The following is a 9,914-nucleotide window of genomic DNA, read 5'->3' on the forward strand; positions in this document are numbered from 1 at the left end:
AATTTCCTATGGTCTTCCTGCAATTTTTCACAATCCACATGCATTTTGACAACTTTGAATAGTTTTGTGTCATCTGCAAACATAAGTCACTTCACTCGTTCTGATATCCAGATCATTTATAAATATCTTAAATAGCACCGGTCCTAGTACAGATTCCTGCACAGTCCACTATTCACCCTCCTCCATTGAGAAAAAGGGACATTTAACCCTACTGTCCATTTTCTGTCCAATAACCAATTCTTAATTCATAGGAGACCCTCCTATCCCATGACTCCTTAATTTTCTCAGGAGTTTCTCTTGAGGTACTTTGTCAAAAACTTTCTGAAAAACGATACACTACATCAATCGGCTCACCTTTATCCACGTTTATTCATGCCTTTAAATAAATGAAGCAGACTGGTGAGGCAAGACATCCCTTGGCTGAATCCATGCTGACTCTGGCCCATTAAACCATGTTTGTGTATGTGTTCTGTAATTTTTTTCTTTATAATAGTTTCTACTATTTTGCCCGGCACTGACGTCAGTCTTACTGGTCTGTAATTTACTGGATCACCCCTGGAACTCTTTCAAAATCTGTGTCACGTTGGCCACCCTCTAGTCTTCAGGTACTACGGACAATTTTAACGACGGGTTACAGATCACTAGCAGCAGATCAGTAATTTTGGTGTTTTGAGTTCTTTCTATACACTGGGGTGTATATCAGTCAGTCCAGGTGATTTATCACTCTTTAACTTGTCAGTTTGGCTCAGTAACGTCTTCCAGTTCACTGAGAGTTTTTGCTGTTGTGTGTTTTGTATGTGGAGCATTGAATCAATTGTCTGTAATAAATCACCTGATGCTTTTACTGGCAATGCTTTTACATTAATTTGCATAAAAAGTGTGTGATACAGACTGTCATGTCCATCGTTTCTTTTTATTTCCCCCCCCCCCCCCCCCCCCCCCCCAGAATACAGCATGGTTTGATTTAATGGCTTTCTTAGCAATGTGTGTGATAGCTGTTTGTACATGATGCTGTACAAAATTTTTATAAAGCTAATTTATAAGCTGGGAATACGTTCATTTTTGTGTGTTTTTTTTTTTTAAATTTTTGAGTTTTATGCAGAAGGAAAAAGGCATAAAGTCAGGACTATGGAATATCTGGGATTTCTTCTTTTAGATTGAAGGAAGCCAAGGGCCCGATGCACAAAGGCAGTCATAAAATACGGCTGCCTCTGTAAAATTTAGTGACTCGCTAACAGCCAGCAATGAACAAAGGGGATCACATGCAAATGAGCTGCACGGATCCCCCCTTTGTGCATCACTCTCCTGTTTGCGAGAACACTGAAGCACTGGGCCCCCTCCAATTCCCCCCAGATTTTTTTAAAAATTTCGTTGGTGGTCCAGTGGATCTTGACGCCCCCCAGTATCTTTTTTTTTTTTAAAGATTTTCCCTGGTAGTCCAGTGGACCACGACCCCCCCCCCCCCCCCCCCCCCCCTCCTTTTTTTTTTTTTGGACTGTGATCCACCCATCAAACTTTTTTTTTTTTTTTTACAACTTTTCCCTGGTGGTCCAGTTTACTCTGACATCCCTCCCCCTGAACCTTGTTTTTACAGTTTTCCCTGGTGGTCCAGTGGATTGCACCTCCCCCCTACGCGTGCACACACCCATCCCCCCTCCCGCCCCCACCCTCACTCCTCTGTGTACCTTTTAGAAGGTGGAGGCAAGAGGGCAGTGACAACAGCTCCTCCCTCCTGCTTTGGGGCCCCCCTGGAACAAAGTGACAGCACCTGGGTCCTGCCCAGTGTATTCTGGGGTGTAGTGGGTGGGGCTAAACATCATGTAATGAACTTTTATTTTCCTTATATGGTTCTTAGCCCTGCCCAGTGCATCCCAGAATCCACTTGGCAGGGCCTGGGCGCCCCCGCAGGAGTGAGGAGCTGCTGTTCCTGCCCTTTTGCCTCCACCTTCTACATCCTTGCTGTGTGTGAGTTGCTGGAACAGCTCATTTTCTGCTGCTTTCTCCTGCATATAAGCTTCATAATTGTCTCTGAATTTGCGTTAGGTCTTGTTTAATCATGAATTCATCCAGGTTTCACTGAAAGTTGTTAGTGGTGTTATAAATGCATAAGTACTGCCATACTGGGACAGAGCGAAGGTCCATCAAGCCCAGCATCCTGTTTCCAACAGTGGCTAATTCAGGTCGCAAGTATCTGGCAAGATCCCAAAACAGTACATTTTCCCCAAGTCCATTTACTAATGGTCTATGGACTTTGCCTGTAGGAAGCTATCCAACCTTTTTTAAACCCAGCTAAGTGTTAACGTATCATTTTCCTTAGGAGGAGTCTCTGGGCTTACATTAACAATGGCCTTTCCTGGAGGCACTGCTATGGAGCCTGATTTAGATACAAAGAGAAATTCCTTAATTAATCACCCTAGCAGTAACCTCTCTTCCTTAAAATTATATTACAGTTCCCTCTTTTTATTATCACTCAATTTAACTGTATTTTCTTTCTCATCCATAAATTGAGTTTTGGAGCGTTTGTAACTGTGACATAATTTTTGCCTTTTCTAAATGAGGCACTTGTGAGTATCCTGACTTGCATTTTTTCAATAGCAAAACTTGTCTGAGAGCAAAGACCACCTTTAGAGGGGCTAAGAAACAAGTGTGTGTGTGTGGGGGGGGGGGGGGGGGGGGAAGCTTTCAGCAAGCAGGAGAAATTCTTTTGTTGTTGTTCAAGTACCAAATTGCGCTGATACTGCACCCAATGATTTTTGCTTGGAAATCTCCTCTTTGTGGAAAGTCCCCCTCCAACTGATTGGCTATCTACTTGTTTCTCCGAGGACAAGCAGGCTGCTTGTTCTCACGACTGGGTGACGTCCGCGGCAGCCCCCACCAACCGGAAAGAAGCTTCGCGGGACGGTCGGCACGCAGGGCACGCCCACCGCGCATGCGCGGCCGTCTTCCCGCCCGTGCGCGACCGCTCCCGCCAGTTCCTTTTTTTCCACGACTGGAGAGAGTTGTGCGTTTGCCTCTCTCTCTGTTCAGCCGCCGGATTTTCGACCGCGTTTACGCGGATCGTCGCTTTTGGATCACCGTTCGGTTTTCCTTCTTTTCTTTTGTATTGTTGTAAAAAAAAAAAAAAAAAAAAGAATTTTGCGCGTGTGGAGCACGCGCTCCCCTTTTTCCCTCGCTTCTAGCGGGGACGCCACGTTGCGGCCTAGTGGCCGCTCGGTCGGTTATTTTTTCGTGGTGTGATTTTAGCCACCATTGCCGACTTGACTTCGCCGACGCGATTTTTTCCGTCGATGTCCTCGAAGGTCCCGAGTGGATTTAAAAAGTGTGGTCGCTGCGGCCGGCCGATCTCGCAGACCGACACCCACGCTTGGTGCCTCCAGTGCCTCGGGCCGGAGCACAATCTCAAGTCGTGTGCTTTGTGTCTCGGTCTCCGGAAACGGACTCAGGTTGCGAGGCAAGTTCTGCGGGACCGTCTTTTTGGAACTTGCGCCGGCCCCTCGACGTCGACCTCGACGGCATCGGTATCGAAGGCCGGTTCTTCGGTACCGGTATCGATGCCCGAGACATCGGCACCGATGGCAGCGACCCCAGGAGAACAGGTCCCGTTGGCCCACCGGTCCGCCGGTGAGAGTGGGGTTGAGAGGCCGCGTGGGCAGTCGGCCCCGGTCACTCCCTCAGCTCGTGAGCCACGGGACCGAACCCTGTCTGACCCGGTACCTCGAGACCGAGGGGGATCGACCTCCTCCTCCTCCATGCCCTCCGGCGCCGGTGACGTGCATCGGAAGAAGGATAAGAAGCGCCGTCACCGGACGCCCTCGGTGCATCCTGAAGAGGAGTCGACGCCGAAGCGTCATCATCGAGAGGAGAGGTCTCCGTCGGTTGTGGAGGTACCGACGCGTCGGGGTTCCGGCACTCCGGTGCCGTCTCCTGGCTCCCAGCAGCTTCCGGCACTGACACCCCTACCGGCCCCACCGCCTTTCCCGGCAGCGGGCCTGGACGAGTGCCTCAGAGCCATCCTTCCGGGGATCCTGGAGGGGCTGATGCGCCAGGCTGTGCCGGCGTCGGGGGTGCTTGCGCCCCCGGCGCCGATGACTGTGGCGCCGGCGAGCTCTAGCCCGGCGCCGGGGCCGTCGACACCGCCGCCGCTTGTGGTGCCGGTCTCGACCGCCACGCAGGTGGAGTCCCCGTTGACGTCGATGGAGGGAGCTCCGTCCCCGCTGACGCGGGAGTCCACCACTCGACGACACCGAGGCCCTGGTGCCTCGACGTCGAGCCGGGCCCGGTACCGGACTCAGCTACATGAGCTAATGTCCGACACCGAGGACGAGGACTCGTGGGGGGAAGAGGAGGACCCGAGATATTTCTCCTCAGAGGAGTCTACGGGCCTTCCCTCGGACCCCACGCCGTCACCGGAGAGGAAGCTCTCACCTCCTGAGAGTCTCTCCTTTGCCTCCTTTGTGCGGGATATGTCTATAAGCATTCCCTTCCCCGTGGTCTCTGTGGAAGAGCCGAGGGCCGAGATGCTCGAGGTCCTCGACTATCCATCACCACCTAGAGAGTCCTCCACGGTACCGCTGCACAATGTCCTGAAGGAGACGCTGCTTCGGAACTGGGTGAGACCATTAACTAACCCCACCATTCCCAAGAAAGCAGAGTCCCAGTACAGGATCCACTCTGACCCAGAGCTCATGCGGCCCCAGTTGCCCCATGACTCAGCGGTCGTGGATTCTGCTCTCAAGAGGGCACGGAGTTCGAGGGATACCGCCTCGGCGCCCCCGGGGCGGGAGGCTCGCACTCTGGACTCGTTTGGGAGGAAGGCCTACCAATCCTCCATGCTCGTGACCCGCATCCAATCCTACCTGCTCTATATGAGCATCCACATGCGGACCAATGTGCAACAGCTGGCGGACCTGGTCGATAAGCTCCCGCCGGAGCAGTCCAGGCCTTATCAGGAGGTGGTCAGGCAGCTGAAGGCGTGCAGAAAGTTCCTGTCCAGGGGGATTTTTGACACCTGTGACGTGGCATCTCGTGCTGCGGCCCAAGGTATAGTGATGCGCAGGCTCTCATGGCTGCGTGCCTCTGACCTGGACAACCGCACCCAGCAGAGACTGGCTGACGTCCCTTGCCGGGGGGATAACATTTTTGGCGAGAAGGTCGAGCAGATGGTTGACCAACTGCATCAGCGGGAAACCGCTCTCGACAAGCTCTCCCACCGGGCGCCTTCAGCACCCGCCCCCACGGGCGGGCGTTTTTCCCGGGCCCGGCAGGCTGCACCCTATTCTTTTGCGAAGCGTAGGTACAACCAGCCGGCCCGAAGGCCTCGTCAGGCACAGGGACAGCCCCAGCGCGCTCGTTCTCGTCAACAGCGTGCGCCTAAGCAGCCCCCTGCGCCTCCACAGCAAAAGCCGGGGACGGGCTTTTGACTGGATCCACGGGAACATAGCCGCCCTACAAGTGTCCGTACCGGACAACCTGCCGGTCGGAGGGAGGTTAAAATTCTTTCACCAAAGGTGGCCTCTCATAACCTCCGACCAGTGGGTTCTCCAAATAGTGCGGTGCGGATACGCCCTGAATTTGGCCTCCCTGCCACCAAATTGTCCTCCGGGAGCTCAATCCTTCAGCTCCCATCACAAGCAGGTACTTGCAGAGGAACTCTCCGCCCTTCTCAGCGCCAATGCGGTCGAGCCCGTACCACCCGGGCAGGAAGGGCAGGGATTCTATTCCAGGTACTTCCTTGTGGAAAAGAAAACAGGGGGGATGCGTCCCATCCTAGACCTGAGAGGCCTGAACAAATTCCTGGTCAAAGAAAAGTTCAGGATGCTTTCCTTGGGCACCCTTCTGCCAATGATTCAGAAAAACGATTGGCTATGTTCCCTGGATTTAAAGGACGCATACACTCACATTCCGATACTGCCAGCTCACAGACAGTATCTCAGATTCCGCCTGGGCGCACGGCACTTTCAGTATTGTGTGCTGCCCTTTGGGCTCGCCTCTGCCCCACGAGTGTTTACAAAGTGCCTCGTGGTGGTGGCGGCCTACCTACGCAAGCTGGGAGTGCACGTGTTCCCATACCTCGACGATTGGCTGGTCAAGAACACCTCGGAGGCAGGAGCCCTCCGGTCCATGCAGTGCACTATTCAACTTCTGGAGCTGCTGGGGTTTGTGATAAATTACCCAAAGTCCCATCTCCAGCCAACTCAGTCTCTGGAATTCATAGGAGCGCTGCTGAATTCCCAGACGGCTCAGGCCTACCTTCCTGAAGCGAGGGCCACCAATCTCTTGACCCTGGCCTCGCAGACCAGAGCGTCTCAGCAGATCACAGCTCGGCAGATGTTGAGACTTCTGGGTCACATGGCCTCCACAGTTCATGTGACTCCCATGGCTCGTCTTCACATGAGATCTGCTCAATGGACCCTAGCTTCCCAGTGGTTCCAAGCCACCGGGAATCTAGAAGATGTCATCCGCCTCTCCACCAGTTGCCGCACTTCACTGCTCTGGTGGACCATCCGGACCAATTTGACCCTGGGACGTCCATTCCAAATTCCGCAGCCCACGAAAGTGCTGACAACGGATGCATCTCGCCTGGGGTGGGGAGCCCATGTCGATGGGCTTCACACCCAGGGTCTGTGGTCCCTCCAGGAAAAGGATCTGCAGATCAACCTCCTGGAGCTCCGAGCGATCTGGAACGCACTGAAGGCTTTCAGAGATCGGCTGTCCTGCCAAATTATCCAAATTCGGACAGACAATCAGGTTGCAATGTATTACGTCAACAAGCAGGGGGGCACCGGATCTCGCCCCCTGTGTCAGGAAGCCGTCGGGATGTGGCGTTGGGCGTGCCGGTTCGGCATGCTCCTCCAAGCCACGTACCTGGCAGGCGTAAACAACAGTCTGGCCGACAGACTGAGCAGAGTCATGCAACCGCACGAGTGGTCGCTCCATGCCAGAGTGGTACGCAAGATCTTCCGAGCGTGGGGCACCCCCTCGGTGGACCTTTTCGCCTCTCAGACCAACCACAAGCTGCCTCTGTTCTGTTCCAGACTTCAGTCACACGGCAGGCTAGCTTCGGATGCCTTTCTCCTCCATTGGGGGACCGGCCTCCTGTATGCTTATCCTCCCATACCTTTGGTGGGGAAGACCTTACTGAAGCTCAAGCAAGACCGCGGCACCATGATTCTGATAGCGCCCTTTTGGCCCCGTCAGATCTGGTTCCCTCTTCTTCTGGAGTTGTCCTCCGAAGAACCGTGGAGATTGGAGTGTTTTCCGACTCTCATTTCGCAGAACGACGGAGCGTTGCTGCACCCCAACCTCCAGTCTCTGGCTCTCACGGCCTGGATGTTGAGGGCGTAGACTTCACTGCGTTGGGTCTGTCTGAGGGTGTCTCCCGGGTCTTACTTGCCTCTAGGAAGGATTCCACTAAAAAGAGTTACTTTTTCAAGTGGAGGAGGTTTGTCGTTTGGTGTGAGAGCAAGGCCCTAGAACCTCGTTCTTGCCCTGCACAGAACCTGCTTGAATACCTTCTGCACTTATCAGAGTCTGGCCTCAAGACCAACTCAGTAAGAAATCACCTTAGTGCGATTAGTGCTTACCATTACCGTGTGGAAGGTAAAGCCATCTCTGGAGAGCCTTTAGTCGTTCGATTCATGAGAGGCTTGCTTTTGTCAAAGCCCCCTATCAAGCCTCCTGCTGTGTCATGGGATCTCAACGTCGTCCTCACCCAGCTGATGAAACCTCCTTTTGAGCCACTGAATACCTGCCATCTGAAGTTCTTGACCTGGAAGGTCATTTTCTTGGTGGCAGTTACTTCAGCTCGTAGGGTCAGTGAGCTTCAAGCCCTGGTAGCTCATGCTCCATATACCAAATTTCATCACAACAGAGTAGTGCTCCGCACCCACCCAAAGTTCCTGCCGAAGGTGGTGTCGGAGTTCCATCTTAACCAGTCAATTGTCTTGCCAACATTCTTCCCCAGGCCGCATACCCGCCCTGCTGAACGTCAGTTGCACACATTGGACTGCAAGAGAGCATTGGCCTTCTACTTGGAGCGGACACAGCCCAACAGACAGTCCGCCCAATTGTTTATTTCTTTCGACCCTAACAGGCTAGGGGTCGCTGTCGGGAAACGCACCATCTCTAATTGGCTAGCAGATTGCATTTCCTTCACTTACGCCCAGGCTGGGCTGACTCTTGAGGGTCATGTCACGGCTCATAGTGTCAGAGCCATGGCAGCGTCGGTGGCCCACTTGAAGTCAGCCACTATTGAAGAGATCTGCAAGGCTGCGACGTGGTCATCTGTCCACACATTCACATCACATTACTGCCTCCAGCAGGATACCCGACGCGACAGTCGGTGCTGCAGAATCTGTTTGGGGTGTAAATCCAACTCCACCCTCCAGGACCCGAATTTATTCTGGTCAGGCTGCACTCTCAGTTAGTTGTTCTTCGTAGGTCAATTTCTGTTGTTCCCTCGCCGTTGCGAGGTTCAATTGACCTGGGTTCTTGTTTTGAGTGAGCCTGAGAGCTAGGGATACCCCAGTCGTGAGAACAAGCAGCCTGCTTGTCCTCGGAGAAAGGGTATGATACATACCTGTAGCAGTTGTTCTCCGAGGACAGCAGGCTGATTGTTCTCACCTACCCTCCCTCCTCCCCTTTGGAGTTGTGTGTTTTATCTTTTTGCTAGTCATTCAACTGGCGGGAGCGGTCGCGCACGGGCGGGAAGACGGCCGCGCATGCGCAGTGGGCGTGCCCTGCGTGCCGACCGTCCCGCGAAGCTTCTTTCCGGTTGGTGGGGGCTGCCGCGGACGTCACCCAGTCGTGAGAACAATCAGCCTGCTGTCCTCGGAGAACAACTGCTACAGGTATGTATCATACCCTTTCTCTACCCCTCCCCCCCCAGCTGGCATTATAGGGCAGATAGCCAGTCGGCTGGGGGAAAGCCCCTATAATTGTAGCTGGAGGACTTTTGCCAAGGAACAGATTCCAAGTGAAGATCAGTGGGAGTAGCCTGAGGGCAGTGGTGTACCAAGGGGTGGGGCAGTGGGGGCGGTCCGCCCCGGGTGCACGCCGCTGGGGGGGGGGGGGGGTGCTGCGGTGCGCGCCTGCTCTGAGTTTGCTAAACTTCGTCGCTCGTTCGCTGCAGCTCCCTCTGCCCCGAAACAGGTTACTTCCTGTTCCAGGGCAGAGGGAGCTGAAGCGAAGTTTAGTGAACTCTGAGCAGGCGTGCGCTGCGGCACCCCCCCACCCCCCAGCGGCGTGCACCCGGAGGGGGGTCATTTTGCCGGAGGGGGGGGGGTGCATCAGCGCTCCGCCCTGGGTGCCATCCAGGCCAGGAACGCCACTGCCTGAGGGCAGGCAAGTAAACTGCAGGAGGAAGGTGGGGTCAGAATGGGGGCACTGCAGAGCTTTCCTGGGGGGGGGAGGGGGTGTAGTGCAGTTAGCAAGTACTGCAGGCTAGAGAATGGCACGGGGATGGGGAAATATCCCACAGGGACAGAGAGCCCCTGAGGATGGAAATAAACTTTGTCCCCATGTCACTTTCTACTTTGAAGCCTGTTAATGAACTGGATGTTGAATGATTGATGCAGACAATATTTTTATTTTTTGGAAAACAAGCAAGCATGCTGGCCACAGCTAGCAAAATTTGCATGGGGGATTCTGTACATCTTGCTACCAGCACATCTTCTAAGAAGACATCTTTTATTGCAGGAAGGGACTATGGAAGACAGGAGAAGTAGACTGAATCCTGAGATTGTTGATGACTTCTTATTCATCCATAGATTAAAAATCGTAACTGCTTCATTGGGCATATTTCTGCTCTCTACAGAATGGCTTGTATTTTGTACCCCTGGACATTTTAACAGGGTGGATTAGGATTCCTTGGGTTAGTAGAAGTCAGCTATTGTTGAGGTTGGAAGGGTTGTTAT

The sequence above is a fragment of the Microcaecilia unicolor genome, chromosome 12 (assembly GCF_901765095.1).
Source record: "Microcaecilia unicolor chromosome 12, aMicUni1.1, whole genome shotgun sequence".
Classification (NCBI taxonomy): domain Eukaryota; kingdom Metazoa; phylum Chordata; class Amphibia; order Gymnophiona; family Siphonopidae; genus Microcaecilia; species Microcaecilia unicolor.